At 46.5% G+C, this 13,975-nt stretch overlaps 1 protein-coding gene and 1 non-coding gene across 2 annotated transcripts in view; one reads left to right on the top strand and one right to left on the bottom strand.

Annotated features, from left to right (window-relative positions):
- The window catches only part of LOC137314523 (NACHT, LRR and PYD domains-containing protein 3-like), a 374,540-nt gene that overhangs the window by 231,678 nt on the left and 128,887 nt on the right, over window positions 1–13,975 (top strand). The window lies entirely within an intron of this gene.
- On the bottom strand, window positions 11,738–11,809 carry trnag-ucc (transfer RNA glycine (anticodon UCC)). The gene has a single exon. It is a non-coding gene; the product is annotated as a tRNA-Gly (tRNA).

Genomic DNA, 13,975 nt, shown 5'->3' with positions numbered 1-13,975 from the left:
CCTAACCAACGCGTCGGTGTCGGAGAGCCCTCCAATCAGATCTGGAGTCAGGCAGGTCTGTCCACTCTCCGCGACCTTGATCGTATGTGGCATTGAGCAGTGTGTTGCGTTGATCAGGTAGGATGCAGATATCAGTGGGTGACTATCGCAGGCAGCGGATGCTCTCAGGTTCAGGCCTCCCAACACATGGACGACGTCGCCGACGTTTGCTCTTATCAGCCGTCGGTTCACTGTCCTCAGCACCACCGTGAGCTTCCCTCGAGGCTGCGGCTGGGAGAAGACCGTCGTCCATCTATTGGTGAGCTGACCTTTGGTGCAGAAACTGTGGAGACAGATGCGTTTTGTCTGTCCCGGTTCATCCCCAACACCTCTGTAAAACAGGATGCTGTGCACTACGGGCAGTTCCCCAGGACGCACACAGGGACAGATATCAACTGCTGCTGGAAGACCATCAACTCGGTGAAGGAGGCCCTTTGGTCCCCCCGAAACCTGCTGGTCTTCCAGCTGATGGAGCTGTCCATAACCGAGTGTTGCCGACTGGCACATTCCAAGGTCCAGGAGTACGTGCTGAGGGACGCAATGAAGCGAGGTGCGACCTATGCAAAGGGTCTATAGGGAAAGGTCATCGTGTAAGGCCATTTCAGCTTGTATTGCACAGAATGTACTCGAAGAATGAAATCTTGGGGCACAAATACACATATCACTAAAAGTAGCCACACAGGTTAAAAAGGCAAATCAAGCACTGGGGTTCAAATCTAGAGGGATAGAATTGATAAGCAAAGCAGTTATGTTAAACTTGTGTGGAGCCTAGGTTTTCCACACTTGGAGTATTGCGCACAGTTCTGGTCTCCATATTATAGAAAGAAATAAAGGCATTGGAGAGAGTGCAAAAAAGATTCACAAGGATGATACTAGAACTGAGAGGATATCCTTATCAGGAAAGGCTGAACAGGCTGGATCTCTTTTCTGTCGAAAAGACAAAGCTGAGGGGTGACCTGATAGAGGCCTTTAAGACAATGATGGGGTTTGGTAGGGTAGACGTAGATAAAATGTTTCCACTTGTGAGGGAGTCCAAAATTAGAGGTCATAAATATAAGGTAGTCACTAATAAATCCAATAGTGAATTCAGGAGAAACTTCTTTACCAAAGAGTGGTAAGAATGTGGAATGCGTTACCACAGGGATTAATTGCGGCAAATAACATTGATGCATTTAAGGGGAAGCCAGATAAGCACAAGATGGAGGAAGGAATAGGGTATCCTGATCGGGTAAAATGAAGTGGGAGGGAGGAGGCTCGTGTGGAGCAAAAAAAGCTGGCGTAAACCAGTTGGGCCAAATGGCCTATTTCCGTGCTGGAGTTTCGATGTAAGTCAATGTACTATTTTGAGGGTGGTGGAAGAGCAGAGGGACCTGGTGGCGCATATTCACAATTCTTTGAAGGTAGCAGGGCAAGTTGATAAGGCGGTTAAGCAAGTGTAAGAGATATATGTGTTTGTAAATAGGGGCATTGAATATACAAATAGGGAAGTGATGTTAAACCTTTACAAAAGACTGGTTAGGCCTCAGCCGGACTATTGTGTACAACACTGGGCATCACACTTTAAGAAGGATGTCAAGGCCTTGGAGAGGGTACAGAGGCGATTTACCAGAGTGATGCCAGGGATGAGGGACTTCAGTTATGTGGACGGATTGTTCTCCTTCGATCAGAGAAGGTGAAGTGGAGACCGAATAGAGGTGTTCAAAATAATGAGGGATTTTTATGGAGCAAATATGGGAAACTGTTTACTCTGGCAACTGGATTGGTAACCAGAGGTCATAGGTTTAAAATAATTGACAAAACAACTGGAGGGGAAATTAGGAGAATATTTTTCACACAGAGGGTTGTTAAGCATTGCCTGAAAGGATGGGGTCCCTTAAAAAGGTTGTCTTCGTGTCAGAGACTCGAAATTCATATCTTAACTGGGAAACTGCAGAAACAGAGTGAAACGGATTTGCTTGTGTCCCTGGATTCAATGCACAATGTGGAGAAATCTGTACAATTTATAAATGAATCTCCAGGAATGAACATGGTCAATACAATTAGATGAAAACTGTAAATGAAGCCGCTCATTGCTGGACCAGTCCTTTCTGAGCACAGCTTTAAACTTTATTCCTGAGAGAGGTCTCATTAAGACAAGGTTATGAACTTTGAGATGTTTGTGATATATCCACGTCATCATTAACATCGGAGGCAAAGCTGCTGATGTAATGTGTTTGTTCAAATGATCAGGGTTATAACCGTGTCCGTGGAGATTTACCCCCTGTATAAATCAGGGATCGCTGTAATGAATCCACACAGACTGCCTGCCGGAGCTGCGGTTTCCAGGCCAACAGAAGACATTGCTTCTCACAGAAATGGGATATTCATTAATGTATCAGATAGAATGTATTTATTATCCAGTTCTTGCAGCCGTTGGGGTTCCAGGTAAGCCATTATCTCAGCTGTTCATGGTGTAAGTCGATATTAACTCTGCTGCTGTACTTGGCACTATTTTTCTCCCATCGTGTATTACGCAGTGGACTGTTCTGTTCTATCAGTTGATCGACTGTCCTAAGTCTCTTGTCTTTTTGTCTTGCAGCTGTTGCATTGTATGCGTTATGATCTTGTATATCTAACATTGTCATTGTTACTGAAATATTCTCTGTACTGAATGTTTTGGAATCAGGTGTCTGGGCTAATAGTTGGTATCAGACCATCAGGAGCTGTTAACAGTCTCATGTTGTGGAACTAACCTGTCCTTGAATATTTTTTTCATAAATGTGTTTTCAGTGATTGGTCATGAGACAGCTCACGGTCTGGGTGTTACATGGAGGCAGTGCAGTGACCTCTCTCCCAGATAACATGGTTCAGTTTAACAGGGATTTCAATGTATTTTTTAGTTGTCACTGTTATGAAAGATTATTTCATTGTGTGTGTATCTGACGCCGCTTCAGATGTCTGGTTACTGAACTGAGTTTGATGCTGATTCTTTCAATCTCATTCTCTGATTAACTGTGGATGAATTCACTGTAAAATGCAATATTTTGAGGTTATGTTGTATCAGTTTGCACTTTATCTGTTGGAATCACGAGCCCTTCTCTTTATCTGTCGATTACAAGTAGCAGCGATGATGTTGGTGTTTTGTTAATTGAACAATGTCGCCATCTAACGCTGTACTTTTTAATTACAGGAGAAGGAATTTCAATTATTATGAGGTGTGTCTGGAAGAGGGATTCAATTCTGTTTATTCCATGCATTATAGATGAAGTGAACAGTGTAGATGAACAGGTGGAGACTTGGATGTGGACATATTAAACTGTTCACAGATGCTTCACCATTTAACAAACTGACATTAAGAATAGGATCGTTGGAACACAGGGCTGGTGAAGAGAAAGCAGGCCCAGGATGTTAGGATTTACTCGGATGTGAAAAGGGGCATTGAGAAAGAGAGTAGAGACAGTGCGGAGACATAGAGAGGAGCGATAGAGAAAGTAACTGAGAAGGAAAACGAGAGGGAGGGGGAGAAGAAACGAGAGAAAGAGAGAGACAGAGAGAAAGAAACACACACAGAGACCGAGAGAGGGGGAGAGAGAGAGCAGCAGCGGTGTGAATAATTCATCGGAATGAACTAGTGAAACTTCCAGTACAATTATGAAGAGGAAATGTGACTTGAAGATGTCATTAGAATGTTGTCAGATTGTGAGAGTTTTATTGTACTCTCGCCAAGTGTATTTATCACTATTCAGATCAGGCTCGAGGGGCCGATTGGCCTACTCCTGCTCCTACTTCTTATGTTCTTGTGTTCTTATCAGGTCCTCAGTCTGTTAATGTGAATGTTCCATTTACTTGTTTACTGATTGAATACATAAACATAATTGAAATGTAATTAAAGAACAAAATCAGTGATTTCTTTATCGCATTGAATTATTGGGATGTTGTATTCTAAAGGCTGTGTGTCAGCTTCATTGAATAAAGGACGAGGCTAATTCAATGATTGTATTTTAATGTAATTGTAATTGATTAAGCAAATTAAATTTATTGAACACGTTATGTAACCAACGAGCAGTTCATTGAAACTGATAACCAAATAATTTAAAGGTTGAATTTATTGAATGGATTATGTTACTGAGACCTATCGATTAGATTTCCTCTAACACTCCGCTCCAGTCTCTCCCTGTGAATCCCAGCCTCTCCTCCCACTGCATTAAATCCTCTGGCTCCTCATCCGTTGCCTCAGTATATTCGTTTTCCCAAACCATCTGCTACTGACTCCCCTCCAGCTCCTACATGTCCTTTTCCTTGTCTTCCTCCCAATCTCACTCACTCGTTCGGCCTGCAGCTGCCTCTTACAATCCAATCCGAAGCTCAAACTCACCGCCACGGATCTTGGTCTTTCCCGTTTTTTGCCGGTCCGTGTCGGCTCTCTTCACCCAGAGCAACAAACCAGCAGCACCTCCCCCTGTCCTCTCACCTTCCCGGCTCTTCGCTCAATTTCTCGTCCATCTGGAGCCCAAATCCGGATTTAACCTGTTGGATTCCCTGTCTTTAAAATCCCTTCTCCCTTCCCCACCGGCACTGTCCCCTCACTCAGCCCTTCCAGAGGATCTGGTGCTCTCTTTATTCACTTTTATATCAATTTCCCAATTCATTAATAATATTTGTGTTTAAAAACATTTCTCTGCCCGAACGCGCTGCCCAGGTCAGTGAATCAGTTTCCACCGTTTGATGCTACAACAAAGATAGAAATTTCACCCCAGATTTTGTCAATCTGCTGCTTTGACTCCAGGTCTGATCAGTAATTTCTCTGCACCTGTTTCTTTCTCTTACAGTTAACTTGGTGTCGATTGTGATCCTGGCCCGTGGAAAGTGCGGACTCTCCAAATGTATCACTCGCTACCTGGTGGGAATGGCAGTGGCCGATCTCCTGGTCGTTATCGCTGATGTCATAATGATGCGCATTGTTAATACTTATTTTTCAGTTTCCATTACCCCCGTGTGCCGTCTCATTCTCATCCTGAGCTTAGCAGCCACAGCGGCCTCTGTCTGGTTCACAGTGGTTTTCACCTTTGATCGATTTGTGGCCATTTGTTGTCAGAAGCTGAAAACAAAATATTGCACCGAGAAAACGGCGGCTGCTGTTATCGGGGTGGTGAGTGCGCTGAGCTGTTTACTAAACATTCCCTGGTACTTTGTATTTGACCCGGAATATATAATGGACAATGTACCCCGGGGTTGTGTCTTGAAACTGACCTTTTTCACTTCACCCGAATGGGCAGCGTTTGACTTGTTTAGTCTTGTGTTAATGCCTTGTCTCCCATTCATTCTGATTTTGCTGTTCAATGTTCTCACCGCCAGGCACATTGTAGCGGCCAATAGAGTCCGCCGGGAACTCCGGGGCCGCAGCAATGGAGAGAATCACAAGGATTCAGAGATGGAGAACCGAAGGAAATCCATTATTTTACTCTTCAGTATATCAGGCAGTTTTATATTGTTATGGAGCACATTCGTTTTTTATTTTACTTCTCTGCGTGTAACAAACGCCCAGTACGATACGGCGAGTGACATTGAGTCAGCCGGATTCATGCTTCAACTTCTCAGTTCCTGCACCAACACGTGTATTTATGCTGTGACCCAGACTAAATTCAGAGAGGAGCTGAAGAACGCGGTGAAATACCCACTCAATCTAATTGTTACATTAGTTAAATCATAGAACCATCTGAAGACCTTTCATCCGAAATTAAATAAAAAGTCAATTAGTGTAGATTTTCATGTTTGTCGGTGGCGTAAGTCAGGCGGTAGTGGATCAGGAGCCCATTTTTCAACGCACCTGATTTTCTATCCATTGACATCAATGAGTTCACTAAAGTAACTGATATCAATCCAATACTTGAAATACATTTGGAAATACCAGACAGGAATTATATTTTACCCGATAAATGCGGTGTTGTGAAATGATACAAGATGTGATTCTAACATGAAATGGTTTGCTGTTATTAGTTTGGAAATAATATGATTTCAATATTAAATGTTTAATCCTGAAGTGTATAAAATCAAATCCTCCTTTTCGGTTGATGATTATTTCCCATCACACACACTGCCCGGTGGGATGGACTGAGGGTGAGCTGTGAGGGTCAGACAGCGTCCTGTTCATTGGGACATTTGTTTTGACCAGAACAGAATAATAATGGACCAACACCCGGACCGTTACTAACCGGTAAAATATTAATGTATTTTCAAACTCCAGTGGGGAGTTCCGGAGATTGTTTCCTCTCTGAGCTGTTGTACAGCAATATTTAATAACTGAAGCGAGATTAATGGGACATGAGGCTGGACCTGGTTACACAGATTTTAAAGGAAACCTCCTCATACATTTCCGAGACGATCAGGAGCCGGGAGATTTCGCACGGCCGCAGCAGGCCAAGGGAAAGCTCTCCTGCTTCTCCTGGCTCAACAAATTATAAGTTAAAAAGAAACTTCTCCGTGTTCTGGACGCTCAATGCCCATCGAAAGGGCGGCTCCTCCACCCATTTGTGCCCAACATTAAATGGTGTCCCACGTACGTCATAATGCTCTGATTTACATATTACACGTGACCTGACCAGAATATTTCCCTCCACATGTTTTGAACCGATGCAGTTTGAATCAATGGACCAGCTTGTGGGCTTCGAAGATTGATACTAGGGCGTAGGTCCGGCCGCTCCTCTCAGGACCCTACCCACGATGGTGGAGGCAGGAACGTCACCAATAAAGGGACTGTTAGTGAACTGACACCATTTACTAGCCTCTACCACCCCATTTCCGCCAGGCGGGGATACTTAAAATCGGCCACACCTTTCCTGACCTATGCTCTAGTATCAATCTTCGAAGCCCACAAGCTGGTCCATTGTCTCAAACGCCACCGGTTCACAACACGTGGACGGAAATTTTCACCATTGCTTGGGGCTGATCTGGGAGAGCGGATCACCCGCCTCTCATAGAAACGGCCCGATTTTAATTTCTGCTCCGTCCAAGCAGTGAAGGTGAAATTACCCCCACGTCTCTGACCCCAAGGTTCGACAGGTGTGTGAAAGCCATTCAGACAGTGTTTGCCAAACACTGACATGAATGTGGGAGATTGGATCCTTGTATTCATGTAAAAGGTGATAAACCCTCTCCACGGAGACTCATCCCCTATACCGTAGAGTCGAAGAGGAGTTCATCCCCAACAGCTCGGTAACACAGGACGCTGTGCTGTCTGGGCAGTTGTCCAAGATGCACACCGAGACAGATATTAACTGCTGCTGGAAGACCATCAACTCGGTCAAGGAGGCCCTTTGTTCCCCCAAAACCTGCTGGTCTTCCAGCCGAGGGAACGGTCCGTGGCTAAGTGTTGGCCACTGGCACATTCCAAGATCCAGTATTACATGCTGAGGTGCACACTGAAGCGAGGTGCGGCCTACACAAAGGCTTTATGGGGAAAGGCAACTGTTTAAGGCTATCCCACCTTGTATTATACAGCATGTATTACAAGATATGTACTGTGTTTTGAATTGTAATAATGGAAACGTATGATGTGTAATGTATTTGTTTTGAATCGTAATGTTTACATTGAACTGTGTGTATCCATGAATCTTACGAAATAAAGTATATTTTGAAATATTTTAAGAAAGTTCCAGTCTCACTATGTCTGTTCTTATTGGACACCAAAGAGTGGAAACAGAGCCGGATCGTAAAGATGTGGGAGGTTATACAAATAGCATCTATTGCAGGCACCAGGTGAGAAATATGGAGTATTTTCTAAATGGTGAGAAACTAGGGACTGTAGAGGAGCAAAGGGGTTTGGATGTCCAGGTACAGCAATCAATAAAAATAAGTGCACAAGGATAAAAAATGAATGAAAGATCCCAATTTCGAGGCTGTCATATCCCAAGGTATCGCTATCAGGTACTCAGCCAACTCTCTAGAATTTGCTGATACAATCAGGCCCCACTGCCTCCCTCGCTGGTCCATTCCATACAGCCAGCAGCACCCTCTGCATTAAGAAAGTTCCATTCAGGCATTCTGCTCATCCTATGCCCCAGGTAGAGAAGACTAATAGTGGCGGGAGGACCCAGACCATCAGCCTCATGTGAGTTTGGACATTTCTGGTTTTAATTCAGATTATTGTATTTGCAATTTTTTCATTTTTTTGTACATTTCTATTTTTATATTTTGAACAAATTCTCCAAACCCTTTGCGCAGTGAGTGCTGACTCCGGGCCCTTTGATTGACAGCTCTCACCTCCGCCCGCCTTCGTCCTGGGCTGACTCCTCCCATCACGTGACACGCGGCACCATCTCTCACATTTGCGCGCTGACATCGCGACGCGTCCGTGCATCTCCGGCCCGAGGGACGCCGCGCATGCGCCGCGTGGTCCCTGTGCCACATTCCCTCAGCAACAGGCGGGCGCCGGGAGGATGATGATGGCGGGCTCGGGTTGGCAGGTGGGCGGCCGCTGCTGTGGGCGGGGGCGAGGCCGACACAGGGAGGGTCCGCACCCTGGAGTGGATTAGACCCCGGGCCTGGGAACGGCGCAGTGAGGGCGGCCCGAGCTACAGCTCCTCTGACTCCAGGCTGAGCGGCGTTAATGGGGCTGCGACCCCCAAGGCGGAGGGACTGAGTCGCCGGGACGGTGGGACTTGTACTCCCGGATGGAGGGACTGAGAACCCCGGGACTGAGGTACTGAGACCCCCGGACAGTGGGACCACGACCCCGGAATGGAGGGACCGTGACCCCCCGGGATGGAGGGACTGAGACCCCCGGGACGGAGGGACTGAGACCCCGGGACGGAGGGACCGTGACTGCCGGGACAGAGGGACTGACACCCCGGGATGGTGGGGCCTTGACCCCCGGATGGAGGGACTGAGACCCCCGGGATGGAAGGACTGAGACCCCGGAATGGAAGGTCCATGACCCACGGGATAGAGGGACTGAGACCCCGGGACGGTGGGACCGTGACCCCGGGATGGAGGGACAGTGACCCCCCGGGATGGAGGGACCGCGACCGCGGGATGGAGGGACCGTGACCCCCGGGACGGAGGGATGGAGACCCCGGGATGGAGGGGCCGTGACCCCTGGGATGGAGGGACCGAGACCTCCAGGACAGAGGGACCGAGACCCCGGGATGGAATGACCGAGACCCCAGAATGGAGGTACCGTGACCCCAAGGACGGAGGGCCCGAGACCCCGGGATGGAGGGACGGAGACCCCGGGATGGAGGGACCGTGACCCCCAGGATGGAGGGACCGTGACCCCTGGATGGAGGGACCTTGATCCCCGAGACGGCGGGAGAGCGACCTCAGGAGCGAGGGGCCTCCACCCCGGGACGGTAGCACCGCGACTCCAGGGACAGTGGGACCGAGACCCCGCGATGGAGGTTCCGCAACCCCGAGAGGGAGGAGCCGCGACCCTGGGACGGTGGACCGCAACCCTCGGAGGGAGGTGGTCTTTGAGACCGTCCATGCTCTGTTGTGAGATCTCTGTGTGTGTCTTGTTCTGTTCGTGTGTTACTGCATTGGCTCCCGGTATGGCAATGCCTCGATTTTAAAATTCTCATCTCCGTGTTCTAAAGCCTCCAAGGCCCTCAACCCCTGCCTCTCTACCCTCCTCCAACCGATTTAATCTCAACCGACAACCCCATGTCACTCCACCCAATCATGGATTCGACCGCACCCATATATTTCCTCCCGCAGCCAATGTACACTCGACGCTCAGTGCTCGAACACTCAGTCCTGTAAAACACACAGTCAGTGCTGGGACACTCAGTCCTGTTACATACAGAGTCAGTGCTGGGACATTCAGTCCCGTTACATACACAGTCAGTGCTGGGATACTCAGTCCTGTTATACACACAGTCAGTGCTGGGATATTCAGTCCCGTTACATACACAGTCAGTGCTGGGACACTCAGTCCTGTTATACACACAGTCAATGCTGCGACACTCAGTCCTGTTATACACACAGTCAATGCTGGGACACTCAGTCCTGTTATACACACTGTCAGTGCTGGGATATTCAGTCCCGTTACATACACAGTCAGTGCTGGGACACTCAGTCCTGTTATACACACAGTCAGTGCTGGGACATTCAGTCCCGTTATGCACACAGTCAGTGCTTGGACACTCAGTCCTATTTTACACACAGTCAATGCTGGGACACTCAGTCCTGTTATACACACAGTCAATGCTGCGACACTCAGTCCTGTTATACACACAGTCAATGCTGGGACACTCAGTCCTGTTATACACACTGTCAATGCTGCGACACTCAGTCCTGTTATACACACAGTCAATGCTGGGACACTCAGTCCTGTTATATGCACAGTCAATGCTGGGACACTCAGTCCTATTTTACACACAGTCAATGCTGCGACACTCAGTCCTGTTATACACACAGTCAATGCTGGGACACTCAGTCCTGTTATACACACTGTCAGTGCTGGGACACTCAGTCCTGTTATACACAGTCAGATAAATAAATAACTGCAAACAAAGAATGAAATCTCCATGACCTGATGGTTTCCACCCAGAATATTTAAGGAAACAGCTCGGGAAATTGCAGATGCATTAGTCATAATTTCCCAAAGCTCTCTAGACTCAGGAATTGTGCCTTTGGATATGAATGTTGAAAATGTCACTCCGTTATTTCAGAAAGGAGGGAGGGAGAAACCAGAAAATTACAGACCTGTCATTTTAACGTCGATTGTGGGGAACTTACTGAAATCTATCATGAGAGAAAAAATGAGTTGGTCAAAGAGAGTCAAATTGGATTTGTGAAGGGCAGGTCATGTCTGACCAATCTATTTAAATTTTATGAGGTCACTAACAAGGTGGACAGGGGAGTGTCTATGATTTTGTCCATATGGACTGACAGAAGGCATTTGATAAGTTTCAGCACAAGAGATTAATAGAATAAATAAAAAGAAAGGGACCTTGTGATTCGGGTTAGAAATGGTTGGTAGGCCGGAGAAAAGAGTAGGGATAAAGGGAATGTTCTTTGATTGGGGGGATATGACAAGTTGTGTCCCCAGGGATCAGGCATGGTGCCTCAGCTTTTCACCATGTTTATCAATAACTTGGATGAAGTAATAGAGAGTTATAGGTCCAAGTTTCTAGATGACACTAAGTTATGAGGCACAGTCAGTGGTGTAGATTGGAGCAGGAAGTTCCAAAGTGACAGTTTAAGTGAATGGACAAACTGTGGCAGGTGGAGTTCAATGTGGGGAAGTGTGAGATAATTCAATTTGGATATAAAAAGGAAACATTGGAGTATTTTCTTAAAGTGAGAGACTGGGAATGTTGGAGGAGCAAAGTGATTTGGGTGTCCATGTACAAAAAAACACTAAAGGCTAGTGCACAGATACAAAAAGCAATCACAGACTAATGACCTTTATCTCCAGGGCTGGAATACAAAGGGAAGGAAGTGATGCTTCAGTTCTACAGAGCCTTGGTCAGAGCCCATCTGGAGTACTGATCCTCACCAAGGATATATTGGCCTTGGAGGGGGGACAGTGCAGATCCACCAGAATGATACTGGGGCTTGAAGGGTTCATTTATGAGGACCGGTTGCATAAATTTGGTTTGCATTCCCTTGAGTTCAGAAGGTTGAGGGATGATCTGATCCAGATATTTAAAATGATAAAGGGATTCGATATGTCAACTTAAGAGTTTCTGATGGAAATAAAATAATAAGCACACTTAATTGCGATAGCCGGGAATCGAACCCGGGTCAACTGCTTGGAAGGCAGCTATGCTCACCACTATACCACCATCGCTGAAAATAATCAACAATAAAATAGTTCCCAAACATCAGATCCTGAACAGACACTGCAGGCTGTTGGATTTTGTTCTTCATTTTCACTGGTTTCTGACGGATCCTTTCTCGCTCTGTTGCAGTTCCTGTTTCCGCCCAGTAGATTTCACCAACCCCCAATCAATGGAAATTCCACACCAGCCAGTAATTCTTCACCTGATATCGGACTGAAGAGACAGTCGATACCTGCAATACTTGACCAGCTGGAAATACATTTTACCACAGCTCACATCAGCCATTGAGTAAAGTTAAATAATTCCATTAAATCATTACAGAGACCTGACTACCAACTGGACAGGAATGGCAGCTTAATATTCAAGTCTATCAGATCTTTAGAAAGGACAGGGAAATAGGGAAAGGAGGAGGAGCAGCAATATTACTAAAGGACAATATTACAGCAGTTCAAAGATAGAATATCAGTGAGGGTGAGCGGCCAGTGTAAACACTCTGAGAGAGACCCATCACAAGTGCCCCCACTGTACTCCTCCAGAAGGTATAAGAAGGGCGAGTGCGGGAGGATTTCTTCATTCTTTGTGAAAGTGTTTGTGAGATTGTGGAAATGTCTGGAAGAGGAAAAACCGGCGGTAAAGCTCTGTCCAAGGCCAAGTCTCGCTCATCCCGGGCCGGACTGCAGTTCCCTGTTAGCCGTGTTCACAGGCTCCTGCGAAAGGGGAACTATGCTGAGCGTGTGGGTGCCGGAGCCCCGGTCTATCTGGCTGCTGTGCATCGAGTATCTGACGGCTGAAATCCTCGAGCTGCCCGGCAACGCGGCCCGGGACAAATAAGAAGACCCGCATCATCCCCAGACACCTGCAGCTGGCCATCCGCAACGACGAGGAGCTCAACAAGCTGCTGGGACGGGTGACCATCGATTCGGGTGTTGTCTGATATCCAGGCCGTGCTGCTGCCGAAGAAAACCAGCATTGTGAGCTCCAAGAGCAAGTAAACCGGCCAAGGCTTAATCTGATAACCCAAAGGACAGGACCAACCTTATTGAAATCTTTGAAGAAGGAACAGAAAGTGTAGACAAGTTTAATGCAGTAGATGTGATATATTTGGATTTTCCGAAGGCCTTCTATAATGTACCACATTGCAGACTCATGGCTAAGTTCAGAGCCCGTGGAGTCAGGGTCAGGTGGCAGAATGGATAATAAGTTGGCTGCAAAACTGAAAGCCTAGAATAGAGGTTAAGGGTCGCTACTCACACTGGCAAAAGGTGGGAAGTGGAGTTCCAGTTGCTGGGACCACTGTTCTTCACAATTTACATTAACGATTTGGATTCGGGAATCGGAAGTACAATTCCAAAATTTGTGGACGACACCAAATTGGGGGATTTAGTTAATACAAAGGAAGAATGCATCAAAATGCAAGAGGGAATTAATAAACTTGCAGAATGAAGAATCAGGAGGTCACACACTGCTTGGATAATAAGAGTCTAAACGGGATAGAGGAGCAAAGGGATCGAGTGGTACAAATACACAAAATACTAAAAGTAGCGACCCAGGTTAATCAGATCATAAAAAGACAAATCAAACACTAGGATTCATTTCTAGAGGGATAGAGTTGAAAAGCAAAGAAGTTATGTTAAACTTGTACCCAGAGAGTGGTTAGAATGTGGAACTTGCAAATACGTGGAGCAGCTGAGGCAAATAACATCGGGGCATTTAAGGGGAAGATAGATCAGCACATGAGGGAGAAAGGAATAGAAGGATATGCCGATAGGGTTAGATGAAGTAAGGAAGGAGGAGGCTCATGAGCAGCATAAACGCCGGCATAGACTAGTTGGGCCGAATGGCCTGTTTCTGTGCCGTAGATTCAATGTACCTCGATGAAAAGGCTCTTTTCAGAGCCACCCTCTGTATCTGTGAAAGGGCTAGTTACTGTCTGAAGGGTGACGCTGATATCATGATACCAGTGTGGCTTTGAGCTGCTTTTGTCTCGTTGTGGACGAGATGAGGTATTAATGGGACTGGAGTCGGGGCAGTGAACACAGTCTGGTACTTTAAACGGTGACTTATAGACCCCAGCCCAAACATCACCAGATTTCTTGTATTTATTTAAACTACTTGCCATGCTGGGCTCATAAAAAATCACCAGAACTGCTCGAATAACCTTTCTACATCTGTGG

Source organism: Heptranchias perlo, unplaced genomic scaffold (genome assembly GCF_035084215.1).
Source record: "Heptranchias perlo isolate sHepPer1 unplaced genomic scaffold, sHepPer1.hap1 HAP1_SCAFFOLD_52, whole genome shotgun sequence".
NCBI classification, from domain to species: domain Eukaryota; kingdom Metazoa; phylum Chordata; class Chondrichthyes; order Hexanchiformes; family Hexanchidae; genus Heptranchias; species Heptranchias perlo.
This window is presented reverse-complemented; position numbering and strand designations above follow the sequence as displayed.